Source organism: Hyperoodon ampullatus (assembly GCF_949752795.1).
Source record: "Hyperoodon ampullatus genome assembly, chromosome: 12".
Lineage (NCBI taxonomy): Eukaryota > Metazoa > Chordata > Mammalia > Artiodactyla > Ziphiidae > Hyperoodon > Hyperoodon ampullatus.
The window spans coordinates 15,893,586-15,912,426 of record NC_136925.1 but is presented as its reverse complement, the minus strand read 5'-3'; positions in this window follow the sequence as shown (position 1 = coordinate 15,912,426).

Sequence of the window (18,841 nt, the reverse complement as noted above, 5' to 3'; positions counted from 1 at the left end):
GATCACATATTTTATGGTTTCATTTATATGAAATATCCAGAATGGGTAAATCGTTAGAGACAGAAAATAGATCAGTGGTTACCAGAGGTTGAGGGGAAGAAAAATTTGGAGTAATGAAAATGTTCTGGAATTAAATAATAATGAAGAATTCATAACATTGTGAATTACTCTAAATGATTTTATTGCATACTTTAGAAGAGTGAATATTATGGTATGTGAATTATATTTTAAGAAAAAAAATACATAGATTTCATTTCCTTGTTAGTTTTCAGTACTTTTGCTGTGAAATGTCGAGGGGAATATAAATAGGGGAATCAGTAGATACAGGCTGTAGATACATAGACACAGAGATACATAGATAGGTAAAGAGATAGAGGAATAGAGATAAATGTGGGTATTTTAAATGTTGCCTCTGGTGTTAAGGACTTCTTGAAACTGATTTGAGGTTGTGTATCCTTTTGGCATAATTTTTGTTCATTATCTCTCCTAATATTGCTTCTGTACCCTTCCTTTTGGGAATCCAAATACCTGCTTGTTACACATTATTTTATCCTTATATATCTCACAATATGTGTGTATTTCCCAACTCATTCAACTGTTTGAGCTTCATTCTATATTACATATTACAAATCATCACACCTCTGTCTTCATCTATGTTTCATTTAGTGATATAGTTCTATATTCAGTTTTTCACTTATTACTAGTTCTCAATTTTAGAAATTTTACTCAATTTTCTTATAGCTTCTTCATCTTGCCATTATTCCCCTGAACAGAGGAAGCATACTTTTCTCAAGTTGTCTTTTTTCTTTATGTCTATGGTTATTTATGAAACTGTTACATTACATTTTTAAAATTGTTTGTAGATATTATGTGAGGCATGAGATGAAGTTATCTTTCTTCCAATTTCATATGTTTGCTTCTTCAAGTCCATTCAACTCAGTAGTAGTCCAGTATCACCAGAATCTAATTTCAAGAATTGAGATACTTTAAAATGGGCCCATAATCACAGTCTATCTATAGTCTTATCTATTTCCATGTCACTCTTTCTCTTAAGTCGTGGTCCCTTTGTGGTTTCAGCCCATGTAAATAAATAATTTTATTGTGCAACCTCCTTTATTCAGTGCCAGATGGTGGCCTTTCCCTCAGTCCTCTGAGGCTGTCTGAAGTGCAGTTTAGTTTCTTAACCTTACAAGCAACTTGTTCAAAATTGGCAGATGTACCAAGTGAACACCATGGCTTATCACTCTGGATATCTGTCCTCTTCCATACTTTGGTTTGGTGAAAAACACTATCATTTTACCTCTCATTTGTTTTAAAGCATATTTATTTTTTTTTCAACTTTTTGAGATGTTCTAAAGAAAAGTGATCTACAAGCAGCCCCTTATTCCTAAAAAGTGACTTTCTCTGGTGGGAGTGAAACTATCCCAATTTCAGTTTCATAAGAATAGGATCATGCTACCTACTGCAGCTTGCTTCAAACATAACAACCTATTCTGCTGAACTGATCGTATCCTGATCCAAACCTTTATTTTTAACATGTCTGCATAGTAGCTTATGATGTGCATGCCTCACTGTTTATTCAACTATAGCCTTCTTGATATATATATTTCAGTGCCTTTTTTGCCTTTACAATTATTCCTGAAATAAACGTCACTGAACATAAATCTATGCCCGAGTATATCTAATTGTTATGAAATTGAGTTTAAGAAGAAAGGTTTTTTGGTTAATTAATATATGATCTTTAAATTATTTTCTATAATGAATCTGTTCTTATACAGAGAAGAAACATAGTCTAATATTTTTGACTAGTCAATGATCTTATTCTTGCTGAAATCAGATTGGAAGTGCTCAGGAACTGGGCAAGTACACTGTATCTGCATCATAGTGTCTAATTAAGTATAAGCTCCATGTTGTACACAGTGTATAAGCAAATTTTATGATAGTTTTAGTTAATGGCGATGGTAAATATTTTGTGTGAATATTTAACTATTAGTTTTAAAGTGTTTACAAATATAAATGTATTTATTATATTCCATTTCTAATGTTTAAATTTTAATAGAAAGCATGAGAAAAATCAGAAAACACAGTATAAAGTTACTTCTCTTGAGTATTCCATTTTCCAGAGTCCTAGTAAATCAGCCATCATGAGGTGTGTCTTTCAACTATGGCTACTTCTTACCATCATTAAACCAACTATTTTCAGTTAATAGCAACAAAAAATAACATAAGCATTCACGGAATATTTTAAGACAAATTGTGGCTTTAGAAAGACAAAAAACCCATGTATACTGACTTTCACCTAACACCAATATTCAAAGTTATGCCAAAGTATTTCACACTCTACAACGTTTCTCAGATTTTGAGTACATTTATTCCTATTTTCCTGATTCCTGTTACATTTTTACGAATTCTTCACTAAATTGTCTCACGAAATAGTTGGAACAACTAGCTTTGGTGCTATTAATATTGAAAAAAAGATTAAATGAAACATAATAAGCCCTAGCTGTGAAAAGAAAAATTCCAGATACAATGTGTATTGGCTTGAATTGTATGCAGGAAAATGGAAGAGAAAAAGCAAACATCATTTTAGTTCAATCTTCTAAAAATAGGAAACCTTCTTTTACCTGCAAGAACTATTTTTGTAACAAGGCAATGATGGTGCTATAAAATAATTACAGGGATATTTTCCTAATATGAGTGACTCAGTTTAGAGAACAGCTAAATGAGTCAATTACCAAAGAACCCCACTGTGAAAGGGTTAGATTTTATAAGCTTATAACACACACATATACATACTCACACTCCCAGAATCAGTTGTAAAGTAGAAATGAATTGTAACCCTACAATGAAAGGTACATGGGGCTTATTATCATCTAGAATAAAGGAAGCCAATTTTTAAAGTACTAAACTGCATAGGACCAAAAGGGACTTAATCATACAGTGAACAAATTGCCTGATATTAAATTCTATGACTTTAGGTAGGGAGTGAAAGTTCTAAGGATTTATTATAATTTCTATGAATAGGTCAGTTTAATAAACTGGAATCTACCAATTAAAAAAGATCAGAAAATAACTATCAGATTTATTGCTATGATGTTACCAAAATGTATCAATATAAACCAAAAATAGTTTCAATATGCTAAAAGTGGCCTATTTCCTCTCATTTAAACACTATAAAAAATAGTGGCCGGGCTTCTCTGGTGGCGCAGTGGTTGAGAGTCCGCCTGCTGATGCAGGGGACACGGGTTCGTGCCCCAGTCCGGGAGGATCCCACATGCCGCGGAGCGGCTGGGCCTGTGAGCCATGGCCGCTGAGCCTGCGCGTCCGGAGCCTGTTCTCTGCAGCGGGAGAGGCCTCAACAGTGAGAGGCCCACGTACCGCAAAAAAAAAAAAAAAAAAAAATAGAGGTAATCTGAGAAACTACAGAGCTACATTTTAATACATGTGACCAAGAGAATAAGGCAACAGAATGGAGGACTTACCACATAGTAGCAAGGTTATAGAAATCTGTAAGACATTTATCACAGAAACTAGGGACAAAAGTATTCATATATTTCTATTATCATTTATTTTTTAAAAATTTTAGCTTTTGTGTAGCTAGTAATTGTGTCAGAAATGAGGAATGAATTTTAAGCCAATGAAATTCACCAAATGATAAAAGCTCCCCCCATAATTTTTCCAATGATTTCAATATATTAAGTAGCAAATCTCTCTTATCTTGTGCAAGTTTCAACTACGCTCCCTCTTCAGGGAAATTCCCAAAGACAATGATTAATTTAGTCATAATTCTAATTAAAAACTGAGTAGGAGCCCCACAGCCTGTGAAATTTACAAGGCAATGTCGCTAATTATTTGTTACTTCAACCTGTGGTCTGAAACAGTTCTAGACAGCTTCAGGAAAGTATGTGTAGAATTAGCAATCCAGACCAAACCCGTTTCTCAAAAACACTACTAAGATATCACTGATTTCACAGTTATTGGCTCTTAAGCCCCTTTCTAATTGCCTTTACAGTTTATATACTCCCTCTTTGCAGAAAAGTACATAAAATATAATTGTGGATTATTCATAGCTAACCCGTTAAATAATCTTCATGATATCCATGCAATATCAAATAATTTTTGTATTAATAGCTGATCTTCTCTGGGTACTAAAACTTAACTTTTACATTTTTAATGTTTTAATTTCAAGTTATTCATCACAATGTCTATTATGTTATCCATGATAATGGAGTCAAGCAGAAACACAAAGTATTCCAAATATAAAACTCTACAATGCTAGATGTGTATTTGTGTATATTTGGTGAAGCCCAGCACTGAAGTATATTACCTTAGTTTTGCATGAGGAAATTTCTAGTACTAAAAAAGAAACAGTGTCATATGCATGGAAAAAATTAAGAAAAAAAAAAAAACTCACCACCAACCCCACCAGGGCAAGACTGAAAGAAATCATTTGCCCTCATTCATAGATGCATTGTTCATGAAAGTTTCAATGCTGAAAAATTCCACCAAATCAAATTAAAATATTTTCCTTTAAAAATATTTCTTGAGACTGTAATTTTATACATGATTGCAAGTATTTTTAAAATGATTTAGAGAAAAGTTATTCAATAATTTTTAAAATATTATCATTCAGATAAAAAGTTGTTTTACTTCACATTTGCTTTACAAAGAAGTATTATACACTATGAACATTGTGTACTAACAGAATTGTATCAACTTGGAATGTAATAATACATTATCAGAAAGCTATATGTTGATAGAAATCAGTCATAATTGCCAAAGATCAGTTTACCTTTTGACATAAATCTTATAGACGAAGCAAAAGGTAAACTGACTTTTAATGAACTATCTTGCTCTCATGTAAAACACCAATAGTCATGGAATTTCACATTAAATACCACAACTGAGTTGATAATTTACTTGTTGGAATGTTGTGGTTTTTACTAAAATAATCCTAAGGTAAATCTGTCTGTTACCTCATAGAAGCTAAATTGAGTTATAGGAAATCTTTGTCCAGCCTCAGCCTTTTAAAAATAAGAATGTTAGTGCCTTGGAAACCCTGCTTGAAATTAGCTGATACAGAAAAGATGCTCTCACTAACCCCTCTGAAATTCTTTCCCAGTGCAATTCTGAGTTTTTAGTCCTAGATTTACACAAAGGGGCAGATGCTAAAAAGAATTCTAACTATACTTCAATTAAAAAGTAAGAGAATAAATGAATGAATGAATGAATGCATACATACATACATACATATTAACTAACAAACTATTATTTGGAGATTCCCAAAGCCTATACTATTGGCCATTCTACTACTTGAAAAGGAGAAAATAAACTGGAAGGTCACACCTACATTTTAATACTAGTTATCTTTGAGTTGCTAAAATAACACGTATAATGCTTACATTTTCCTTAAGCCTTAAAATATTCCACATGTCTATTAAAACATGCATTATTTATATTTCTAATGTGGCAATCAAGTAGAGAAGGATATATTTGAACAGATCATAAGGACAAAAACAATACTTTCTTTAGTCAATTGAGCAATACAATTGATTAAATGCAGTCACAACATTTTACAAAATGCACAGCATTTTACAACATACCTTATATGTTGAATCTCAGAGATTTGTCACTGACCACCTCTTTATTATAAAGAAGAATAATTTTCTGTCATCAACTATGCAGAAAAGACCACATCTAAAATACTGTTTCCAATTTTGTCTTTAAAAATTTATTTAGGAGAAATTAAAGAACATATGGGTGAGGTAGGTGATAGTGACCTTCAGAGGTCTATCTTAAAAGTATGCCAAACAGGGAATTCCCTGGGGGTCCAGTGGTTAGGATTCTGGGACTTCACTGATGGGGCCTGGGTTTGATCCCTGGTCACGGAACTAAGATCACACAAGCCTTGTGGTGCAACCAAAGAGCAAAAAAATGTATGCCAAACAATACTTATTGAAGATATTTTGATACTGAATTATGTAAAAAGAGTATAAAATCTTTAATATTGCCATGATGACTTAGAAGACACAGAATGTATTACATATGTTATGAGAACATAAAAAATACAGTGTGGTCAAAGGATCAAATTTGTGTGTGATTTTGTTTAAGAAAGCAGTATAAGTTCTAAATCCAAAAAAAGAAAACTTTATGGTTTTATATAAGGGATATTAATTTAAATTGAAATTTCCCCCACAATAATTTTCAGCTTTATGATGAGAATAATAGAGGAGAAGAGAGAAATTCACTTGCCAGGATTCTTGCAGATTTTATCATGTTAGTTTATAGGATAGAATAGATAATCTCATCCTATCTTAAGATACTTTGATGCTGTGATAGTCTTACTGCTTGTTATATTATAAAAAATATTAAACTTCATTGATTTTTTTCATGTCTTTGATTCTTTTGGAACACCCTTCCTGAAAAAGATGATGTTCTGTAGAACTATAAAATATTTAGCAGCAATTAATGAAACAGGGAGAACTTGTAGTTACTTCACTGTAAATCTACTACCCTCTCCGAAATATAAATCAGAAAAATAGAATATAAATCAACATAGAACAGGAGACTCATCAAGTGTTACGAAAAATACCATGTACTATTGAACACCAATAATTCTTCCTTGACATCTATATATTTATTAAAATATTACATCCTCTAAAATAAATTTTTATCTAAAAATCTATTTAAAGCAATTATAAAAATGCAATGATTAGAAATGTAAATGAGAAAATAATTCAAGTTAGCATTTTTAAATTTTATTTAAGACATTAATGAATGTTGCCTGCAGTTTTAACATTGGCAGACATGAAATAAAGTTTAATCTTCTACTGATAAATTTATATAAATAAGTTTGCATGAACAAAACTTTTGTATTACACTCTTGAATTAATTATCTTGCAATTAAAATAATAGTTAAAATTTGCTTGAAATTCAGTTGCATGATAAGGTCAAAACTTAAAGCAGTGTGTTATAATTACATTGACAGATAAAAAGATTTTAACTAAGATTTTATCTATACCCTTAACTATACCCTTGAGCAATTACAATGTATACAAAGCACTCTTCTTATGGATAGTATATGGACCCTGACTTCATAGAGATTGGATAATAATATGGGAAATAGTACATACCCACACACAATACAAAAGAACAAAAGCTGCAAAACAGAAAATGCTATTAAAGGAACAAAGTTTGGGTGATTTTTAAATGCTAAAACCCACCGCACAACAGACAGATGGTAAATCCACATCTGTTTCCATATAGAAAGAGGATATAACTCTATGTAAAACATTCTCACATTAGATATATGCAGCTGTAAATAGGAGACTTTCCACTGTCTGTAAATATGTCCCCTTTTTGTCCCATTATACTAGGCACAAAATGGATTGTAAATTGTTCTAAAAATAAAATTTCAAAAATAATTGTCATTCCTCTGTTCACCTTCAAAAATGAAATTACCATTTTTTTTACCTTCTACAAATTCAAGAAATCTTTATGACCAGAACAGTCACCCACATTTTTCAAACTTCACAATTGACAGTTTATGATCTTTTAAAGTTAACTGATATGTCAACATAATTTGAAAAGGGTCATGGATCATACAAATAACAAAATCTCTTAAAAGACAGTTTATATGATAATTTGATCTTCTAAAGTTTCATCTGTTGAATTTAAAAGGAAGAGAAAAGAACTGATTTTCTTCTTAGCAAACTTTTTTTTCTATGTTCTGTAGTCTTGACTAATATGTATAATTGTTTCTGATCATCTAAGTGGAGCACTAAATATGTATAAAAAGTGAGCACTGAAACTTTTCAAAAGAAACTACAATGTAAATATTACAATCAATGACATATTCAATAAAGAGCACACTTAAATCCTATTTAGCAACGAAACAGTGACAGATGTTTTGTTAACTTTGCAGAATTTTAAAAGTTCAAACATTGGTTAATATCAACAATATGACATCTACTGTTTTCTTAATCTAGGTTTATTTTTTGTCCATGGGTATAAATACAAATAAACAACATTTCTAAAGTTTATCTTCATGGAGAGATTCATTAGTTTTACAAAAGCCAGCCAGTACAATGAAAAGGCTTTTAATGAAATGCCATTTTTATTTTTTGTAAAAGTAACATTGAGATATCTTGAAAGAGAGAATGAGAAGAATGGCTTTACTCCAAACCATATGTTAAAGTAAAAAATGAGGAGCTGGTTTAAGGTAAGATATGGATTGATTTGATTTTTTCAACAGGTATTGATTGATTTGGGGCATACTGAATTTGAATCATTTATAGAATATTCAGCTAAAAGGGATTATCAAGATTTTGGAAATGCAATAGTAAAGTAAGAGCATGATATTGGTTTAGTCTATAGCATCAACTACTACACACCATACAGGTTATAGTTAAAGTTACAAAATAGACAGGGTATCCCATATAAAAACAGAAAAAAGAGGAAGAGCAAGGAAAGACATTTGAACAGAACGTATATTTAACTGGTATGAGGAAGAAGAGAAAGGTTGGAAAACCCTGTAATCAATGGAGATCTCAAAAAGAATAAAAAGAAAAAAAAAACAAAAATGAAGAAAAATAAAGAATGAGAAGGGGCTTCCTTTGGGGCACAGTGGTTAGGAATCTGTCTGCCAATGCAGGGGACACAGGTTCAAGCCTTGTTCCAGGAAGATCCCACATGCCACAGAGCACTTAAGCCTGTGAGCCTCAACTACTGAGCCCGCCTGCCACAACTACCAATACCCACGTGCCTAGAGCCCATGCTCTGCAACAAGAGAAGCCACTGCTATAAGAAGCCCAGGTCCTGCAAGGAAGAGTAGCCCCTGCTCCCAGCAACTAGAGAAAGCCTGCGTGCAACAACGAAGACCCAATGCAGCCAAAAACATATAAATAAAAATAAATAAATTAAAAAAAAATAAAAAGAATGAGAAGAACATTGTTTATGGGTGTGATTGACTAAGCAGTGAGTTGGTAAATGATTTCTCACTGGAATTACAAATAAGGAGCAAATATGGATGATCAGGCACCAGATCATCCATATTTGAGATTACAAAAATGAGATTATTTATGAAGCTGGAGATTTTGACAAGGAGACTTGAGTATAATCTATGTGTGATGAACAGCATCAATAATGAAGTATGAAATGGAGGGGAAAGTTTTGTGTGAGAGACCACCCTTATTTAATAAAATAGACAAACTTGGCTGAGTCAATGAACAGATGCAAAACATAGTCTCTATAGAACTTATGAACATACACACAGGGCATGTGCACACTTAGCTACTCGTGCTGGTTACTAAAGAAGTTTAGGGCAGTTTTCCTTGTTACCATACACTTTATCTCTAAACCAGAAAGCTTTAGAGTCATGTAGGATTGGGTGAAGGACTCTACTCCCTTAGACTGCTTTCCTGAAAAATCTATTAGATGGAATAGGCAATTTATGTTGACCACCCACGTGAAAATAAGAGATAGGCACAGAAATGGCAAAATGTTTTAGTGAAGTGTGCCAAGATTCAAAAGAAAACTATTTTATTTTATGTAATATTTTATTTAAAATAAAATTTAAAATATATTGAAATAATAACCTATACATTTATCACTTACAACAATTGTCTATGTTAGCTTCCAGTTTTTGTCCAGATAAAATCCTGGGATTTAAGTTTCTCTACCACTTGCACACTATTTGAAAAATAAGTAAATTATTTCAACAACCCGGGCCTCAGCTTTTCATGTATAAATTGAGAACAAGTAATTCCTATTTTGAGAATTAAGTGAATATGTGATTATGAAATTATTTTGTAAAATTTGAAACCTCATCCAAATGATATTATTTGTTTTAAGGTGTCTATTAATAAAGTATATACTATTAACTTTTAACCTGTTTCCATACAGATATTTTGTAGTGTTTGTAGTTGCATTAGCACATTTTTCCTTTTATGATTTTGTATTTTATGACATGTTTAGAATATTTTCCCTGTACATTATGAAAATACACACTCATTTATATTTTAAATGACATCTTAAGTATCTAATAGTGTCAGCCTTTTTATGGTTCTCTTTTTGTGGTAGATATATATTGTGATTTTATATAGTGAGTTATATCCATCTTTTCCAGTTTCTTCTCCTGCTTTTATACTTTGTAAGAAATTTTCCATAAGTCTCAGATCATAATTATTCAACAATATTTTCTTCTGTCCTTTATTCTTTTACACTTACACTTAAAATTTCAGTTTTTTTTTTTGAATTTAATTGTTAAATGTTGGGAGATAAAGAGTACTAGTTTTCTATATAATTAGTTGCCCCATGAGCATGTATTAAATAATTATGTCTTATCTCCTTACTGTAATACCATGTTTTCTTATTCTGAGCATCTTTCTGAGGTTACTGAACATAGGTTCTCTAGGTTCAATTTTGTTATAGTATTTTTATATTTTGACTGTGCATTTATTATTTTTAAAAAATTCTCTTTAAATATTATAAGCTTTTCAGGATGCATAATCCTTTGTCTCCAAAATTTTCTTAACAATTTATTTTGTTTATAATTGCATATCCGATTTGAAGTTTTTTTTCTATTTCCAAAGTATTTTCTTAGGATTTTATTTGTAACTTCAGCATATTAATAAAAATGTTTGAAAGTATAGCCCTTGCTATACCAAAGTAATTTGGGGGAATATGGTATTTTCCTCTGTTCATATAATTCTTCATTATAGACTTTATAAACTTTTGTGTCTATTTAATCCAATTATGTCACATTTCTTGTTTAGATTTTTTCTTTTTTATTTCATAAATTTGAAACTATTATAAATGTGCTTCTTTTTTCTTATACTATTTCATATCTATTATATTTTCTAACTATTTTATATTCTTAATACTTTTGAGAAATGTGTGTTATATGGTTGAAGACACTAAAAAAAAAAAAGGAAGATTTGTAAAAAAGTGTAGCTGGCCTTTTATGCTGTAGCTAATAACTAAAACAAAATTTTCTCAAGCAATGACTGCACCATAACTCACCCTTCATCCCCTACAAATATTTAGAAGCTGAAATACAATGTGTCTAATATTGAGGCTCAAACAATGATTGTACTTCAGCTGATTCATATACTGAAAATACTGAGATAACTTGACTAGAGTCCACAATCTTCTGGTAGACTAGATGGTCCTTCAGATTTAGTTGAAATGCTTTCAGCACAGCATGTTATAAATGATTCTAAATAAGTGGATAAAATAAGACCACATGAAACATTACGAGTCAAAGTAACAACAGCAACAATTACAAACCTGTGAAAAAAATGCATAAAACCTGGTTTTAAGGTAAAAAATCAGCAAAACTAATACATCATAAAAATGACAATTTTAACAATAAATAGAATCAAAAGTAAAATAATAACATGTATTTTTCAAGCCAAATTAGAAAACAACAAAGGAAAGTAATACTTAATGATGTTGTTAGTTTGGTCATTAAGTCTCTGGAAACAAACACATGCAAAAAAATTCTGGAAAATGACCTGGCTTGATAAATCAAAAGCCACCAATGAGTTTATATATTCTAAACCATGAATAAAACTCCCCAAGTCCTAAATACTCTGTTATTGTAATATGATGAAAATTTTGTAAAAGATGTAGGGAAACATATTATTTACAACGTTATATCAAACGAAAAGGAAAATGTCTAAAATTGGGAATATTTATTTCAAATAGATGTATATTTCAGTGAAATATTTTTTACTAGTAACTAATAAAAATAAATGTTTAGTAACTGAAAATTTCTTAGACACATTAAGTAAAAGAAGGAAGACAACTATATATATATATGAATCATCTCAACTATAATTTCAAATGCTAAATCTATAGTATTGCAACACTGTTTTATATGTGAATAAAAGTAGACATCTAACAAAATATTAACAGTCACCAGATTTTCAAATTGTGGGCAATTTATAAATCATTTTGATATATTCATTTTACCTTCACACATTTTTAAATTACCATGTATCAATGTATTTGTCATGTAAAATAATTGAAATCATATAAGCATCCTTTACTCAGTTAAATGATTTGTATTAAACATCATCATCATCACCATCATCATCATCATAATCATCTTCGTTTACATACCACCTGACTACCAATCTTCTATTTTTTTGGTACTTCAAAATAATTTGACAAAAACATGTACTTAGCAGCTTCAATATATCAAAATCTCATCAAATAAAAACTCTTAAGCACTTAATGCCCAGTAAAATTCTCATCTGTCTGGAGTTATCAATAAAGAGGCAACTCCAGTAATTACTCTTGGCTTCATAAAATCTCTTGTCATAGGGCTTCCCTGGTGGCGCAGTGGTTGAGAGTCTGCCTGCCGATGCAGGGGACGCGGGTTCGTGCCCCAGGCTGGGAAGATCCCACGTGCCATGGAGTGGCTGGGCCCATGAGCCATGGCCGCTGAGCCTGCGCGTCCGAAGCCTGTGCTCCGCAATGGGAGAGGCCACAACAGTGAGAGGCCCGCGTACGGCAAAAAAAAAAAAATCTCTTATCATAATGAAAAGCTTATACCAAGACAACTTATTTTTCCTCCTTAGAATAATTCAATTTCTTCAGATTCATTTATTAAAAATAGTACAGAAATTATATCAGGGAAGTAAACAATTATGCTGAAGATAAAGTAGAGTACAGCAGCTATTGAGACATCGTCCTCAGGTCAAACAGAGACTCTACTCAATCGTTGGACTGAGATTTCTGCAAGTAGATTGCACAGTCAGTGTGGTCAGCCTGGCGTATTCCAGAATTTCTATGAGAGCCATGCCACTAGCTCTGAAATCCTCATTTCAGAGCAGCATCAAATTATACAGAGCTGAGCTGAGAGATTTTTAAGAAATATCTATCTTATTACACTTGTTCTACAAATTTGAAAACATAAATTATTGCAGTTTAGTTGACTTTTTCTGCTCACAAAATATCCTCTTGATGGAATCAACACTAGAAATAAAGATCTCCAAGTCTTTCTTCTCTGTTTCTAGTATATAACCTCCTTAATTTTAATTTCAAAGAAGCATGGATGCTGTCACATTAGTCCTAGGCTCTGTTATATTGTTAGGCTCTGTTTTGGCTCATTTTGTATTTTCTTTGGGTACAGCTTATCTAGACAAAATAGTAGTCCCAAGCAAGGGAATTTTACTGAAGGCTAGTTTAATGTTGTTTATTTAACATTACCAATGAATGCATCTTCTGGATTTTAATATAGAATCATAAAAATATTTTCATAGGAAATAGGAATTTAAAAGGAGTTTCAGTTTAACTATACCTTCAATATCCACTCTGAACGCCAATATTCTCATTTTTTTTTAAATGGTGTATTTTACATCTGCATTTTAGGCTTTTGTCAGGATTAAGTTTGTTGATTCAAAGCACCTCACAAATCACTTCCCTTCCCGTGTTAATCCTCTACAATCCCTATAACAGAAACTTAGGTGTAATATTAGCTTGCTTTCTGGTATTACAGTAGGTAATTAAATGCATTTTTTACCTTAGATATGGACTATACCCTATGTGTTAACTGATTATTAGAGATGCAGTGGGTAACTTATTATCTATCAACTTCCTTCCTGAAATTTTTCTTTTGAGAGAATTTTATTTCAACAAAAATCATAGGGAAAATTTATGATGTATTTTAAAGATATGTGTTGGGTTTCTGGCAATTTGTGAAAGTAAAATAGAAGAAAAAACACAGTTCATATGGGGATTCATTACTTTCCCTTGCTGTGGGATTTCTAGAGAAAAATGAAATACTCTTCAAGCATGCAGAAATCCAGAGCAAGGTATGTTAGGATAACAAGTGAGAAGATGTTGTATGTCTTAGGAGACTTGGTGATTTTACACTGTATGTGGGTTGCTAGCAGCTTCATAGTTGTAACTAATGCTACTTAGTCCAACTCATTACTTTGTGGACTGAACTCTGCACAGTGATACAACACAGGAGGGAGAGATTCAGAATAAAATTATGACATAGATGAAATGGTGCAAAGGTACTTTGGAAGTGAGGTGATATAATTCACTAAAAATTAAGGATCATTACAAATCCATACACATAACTCTCTACTTAAAACATGGCTTTTCAGGAAAATCACTTACTTCTTCTAAAAGAGTGTTGTTAAGACAATCCAAGTTAGGGTGGCAACTGTGGGAGCACAGCACCTGAAGGCATTTTTTACCAAATGGGTAAAAATTTAGTAATGGGAGTGTTGGTTTGTCTCATGAAACTTTAAATTATTACATAGTCTTGCACTTCTTAATGATATCAGATCCATCATATATATTTCCCCCTAAATCCAAGTTTGTTTATATTATAAGTATGTTGAGGCAAGTAGTCCTCTTTTTTTTTTCCCCCACATCTGAAGAACTGCCTTAGCATTTACAGTAAGAACATCTCAGCTACAGGGTTGAGCAGATTCCAATAGGCAATAAACAGTGGCAGTATTTGGGATGATATACTAATGTTTGGAGAGCAGCAGTATGGCCACATTAAACTTTCAAATTCTTTTAAAATGTCGTTTAAATATATTCTTTATACATTAGAATTGCATCACACTTATTCTGAGCCACACAAAATTCCGTGCAATACTCAATTTACAAATAGAACGCATATGATTGCTTGGGATAGTTTTTTTGTTTTTCTATTTTATTAAAATTTAATACGTTAAAACAAGGGATTAAACCATCAGAAAAGGATGGGGGAGAGTGTAGGATCAAAAAATAAAGATAATACAACAATTTCTAGATTTCAACTTACAGTTTTTATGTCAAATATTAAAATAACATACAAATTGTTTTTCAATACATTCTAGCTTCAATTGCTACTGGTAAAAATAACTCATGTCAACATGTCATTGTGAAGACATAGAATGGGAAAGAATATAATAGTATAGCCAGAGTGACAGACATTTCTTGCCAAAATAAGAATAATTCCAACTCTTTCATGCAACCTTCTGTTCTGTTGGGGAGTGAGGGCTTATTCAGTTGCTATTTTGTGCTTGCTATGTCATACAGTATTGTCAGTTAAATAGGTTAAATAAATGCAACTCCCCGTACTTTGAAACCTGAGTAAAGATAATTAAAAAGTTTTAAAAAGAAGCATTCAGTTTGAAAGAACAAAATCTCCTTAGTCAGTCAAGAAATATGTCTAGTCAGTAAGAGCTTTTGCAAATTTAAGAAACGATTTGATATTGATGGCTACCATTTATTTTGAAAGCCTGTTGGGAATGAATGTATTCATGTAAAGATATTGCAAATTTTATTATTCACAAATTAATTTTTGTCTTTGACATTTATTTGAAGTCACTTGAAATTAAATAAAACTACGTACTTTCTATATTGTCATCTTACTATCCTTTTAGTAACAATGACTTTTTGTATTTATTTTCAGGATTAATTCTAATTTTATAATTAGAATTTTATAATTTTAAATATCTTCATGTAAAATCGTAATCAAATTTAATTTCATACTCTGTCTTTTCAGACTTTAAGAAGATTACTTTTTTCTTTTTTTTAAAGAAAGCTTAAGATTAACTCTCTTGTTAACTTTTATATGTAACATACAGTACTGTTAATTATATTTATCATGTTGTGCATTACATCCCTAGTACTCATTTATCTTATAACTGGAAGTTTGTACCTTTGACCACCTACATTCAATCCACTTTCCCCAACCTCCCATCTCTGATAACCACAAATCTGATCTCTTTTTCTATGAATTTGTTTGTTTGTTTCTTTTTGAAGTGTAATTAGTCTACAACACTGTGTTAGTTCCTGGTGCATAGCATAGTGATTCGATATTTCTATATATTTCAAAATGATCACCTCAATAAGTCTAGTTACTATATGTCACCATAAAAAGATATTATATTGTTATTGACTATATTCCCCACAATGTACATTTTCGTACCTGTGACTCATCTATTTTCTACTAGAATTTTGTTTCTCAATCTCCCTCACCAATTTCTCTCATCCACCCATCACCCGTCTCTCTGACGACCACCTGTTTATTCTCTGTATCATCTATGTCTCTGTTTCTTTTTTGTTATATGCATTCATTTTTTTTTTTTTTTTAGATCCACATAAATGTGAACTCATACAGTGTTTGTCTTTCTCTTTTTGACTTGTTTTATTTATCACAGTACCCTCTAGGTCCACTCATGTTGTTGAAAGTGGCAAATTTTTACTCCTTTTATGGCTGAGTAATATTCCATTGTGTACACACACACACACATCATCTTTATCTATTCATCTGTTGATGGCACCTAGGTGGCTTCCATAGTTTAACTGTTGTAAATAGTACAGCAACGAACAATGGGATGTGTATATCTTTTCAAATTTCTGTTTTCATTTTCTTTAGATAAATAACCAGGAGTGGAATTGCTGAATCATACAGTAGTTCTATTTTTAATTTTTGAGGATCCTCCATATTGTTCTCCATAGTTGCTTCAACAATTTACATTCCAACCAACGATGTATGAGTGTTCCCTTTTATCCACATTCTCTCTAACATTTGTTATTTGTGGTCTTTTTGATAATAGCGATTCTGACAGGTGTGAGGTGATATCACTTTTTGATCTTGATTTGCATTTCCTGATGATCAGTGATGATGAGTATCTTTTCATGTGCCTGTTGGCCACCTATATGTCATCTCTGGAAAAGTGTCTATTCAGATCCTCTGCCCACTTTTTAATGAGGTTATTTGTTTTTTTCTTTTGATATTGAGTTGTATGAGTACTTTTTATATTTTGGAGATTAAACCCTCATTATTATAATGTAACAATATTAATCCCTACATTGTTTACAAATATGTTTTCCAATTCAGTAGGCACCTTTTGTTCGGTTGATAGCTTCCTTCACTGTGCAAAAGCTTTTTAGTCTGATGTAGTCCAATTTGTTTATTTGTTTTGGTTGCTCTTGACTAAGGAGATAGTTCTAAAAAAAATATTGTTAAAAAAATATTGCCCAATAAGAATGTTGTGACTGGGCTTCCCTGGTGGCACAGTGGTTGAGAGTCCGCCTGCAGATGCAGGGGACGCGGGTTCGTGCCCCGGTCCGGGAAGATCCCACATGCCGCGGAGCGGCTGGGCCCGTGATCCATGGCTGCTGAGCCTCCACGTCCGGAGCCTGTGCTCCGCAACGGGAGAGGCCACAACAGTGAGAGGCCTGCGTACCGCAAAAAAAAAAAAAAAAAAAAAAGAAAAGAAAAAAAATATTGCTGAGACTGATGTCAAAGAGTGTATTGCCTATATTTCCTTCTAGAACTTTTCTTCGAGAAGTGTAATCTTGCCTTCTCCCCCTACTTGATACTCTTGAAATAAATGTTTTAACAATCCTGAAAATTAATCCTAGTAAAAAGTAAATTTAAATAGATATGTATCAATCTTATTTGAAACACTATAGAAGGTCAATCAAATATTTTACAGGTTCCTCAATTCACGTGAACTTAGTTCTAGGAATTTCTTTTATTCTGGTCCCTGTTCTATTGAAAGATAATAATCTTGACTGGGAAAAATGTTAATAGTGTGTCCATCTTCATATAAACTACATAATTTAATGGAAGTGAAGTATGATCTTAATTCATAAACTCTTTATGGATACAATATTTACAATATTAGCTTTAAAAAGGTAAAAGTTGCTTTGTTCATCTCTCCTCTATTTCTGTAAAAACAGGTTTGTATTGTAAACAAATTCAAGGGTATTATCCAAAATATATGCGTAATTGAGATTCTCAGTATCCTTAGTTTGTCCAAGGAAAACACTTTACATCTCTGTGGTAGTCAGAATAGTGGCCTCTAAATATGTTTACATACTAATCCCCCAGTACTGTAAGTTAAATATACATTAATATACATAACAAGGAAGATTTAAGGTTACAGATAAAATTAAAGTTCTAATAGGATGACCTTAAAAGAAAGGTAATATCCTTGATTTTCTGGGGATTCAATATAATCACAAGGGCCCTTAAAAGTAGAAGGAGACAGAAGAGGAGGTCAGAGTGATGCAATGTACAAACTCAACACACCATTCTTCTCTTTAAGGATGAAAGAAGAGAACCAGGAGACAAAGAATGTGGATGGTCTCTCGAAACGTGAAAGAAGAAGAAAGGGGTTTATCCCTTAGATCCTCCAGAGGGAATGCAGCCCTGCCAACATTTTGATTAGCCCACTGAGGCTCTTTTCTTACTGCTGAGGTAGAGATCAGTAAGATCATAAATTTGTGTTGTTTTAAATCACTAAGTTTTGTGGCAATTTGCAACAGCAACCATAGAAAATTAATAGCTTCTGTGTATGCGACTATCTTAATTATGCAGTGAGTTAAATTTTTGAAACTTTATTTATAATACACACCTCTTAAAATGTTGTGAGAATTAGAGACAAGATGTGCCTAAGGAAAATGCAAAAAGGCATTTACCAAGAATAAGCAGCTCAACACCCCAACTCTTTTTTGTGGGAGACTATATTGCATTATTATGTATATATAATATCTGTATTATTAAAATATTATACATATGGTTCGATATACATTTATAATAGTAATTATAATAACATAATATATTTGGAATTGGAGTTGAAATATACCAGTCTAAATATTGTCACAATAAAAAAATATACCTGATTCAAGATAGACTTGACCTTTGTAAGTCAAAGAAGTGTAGTAACACTGTTAATTATTTTGAAAGAAAAATCTCATGATATTTCTTGGCTGTCATTTCATAGATGTATGTCACTTGTGCCACTATTTTATCAGAAGAAATGAGTGGCCATGGCAGGGGCCTCACTCTGTGAAGCACGTTCACGAGTTT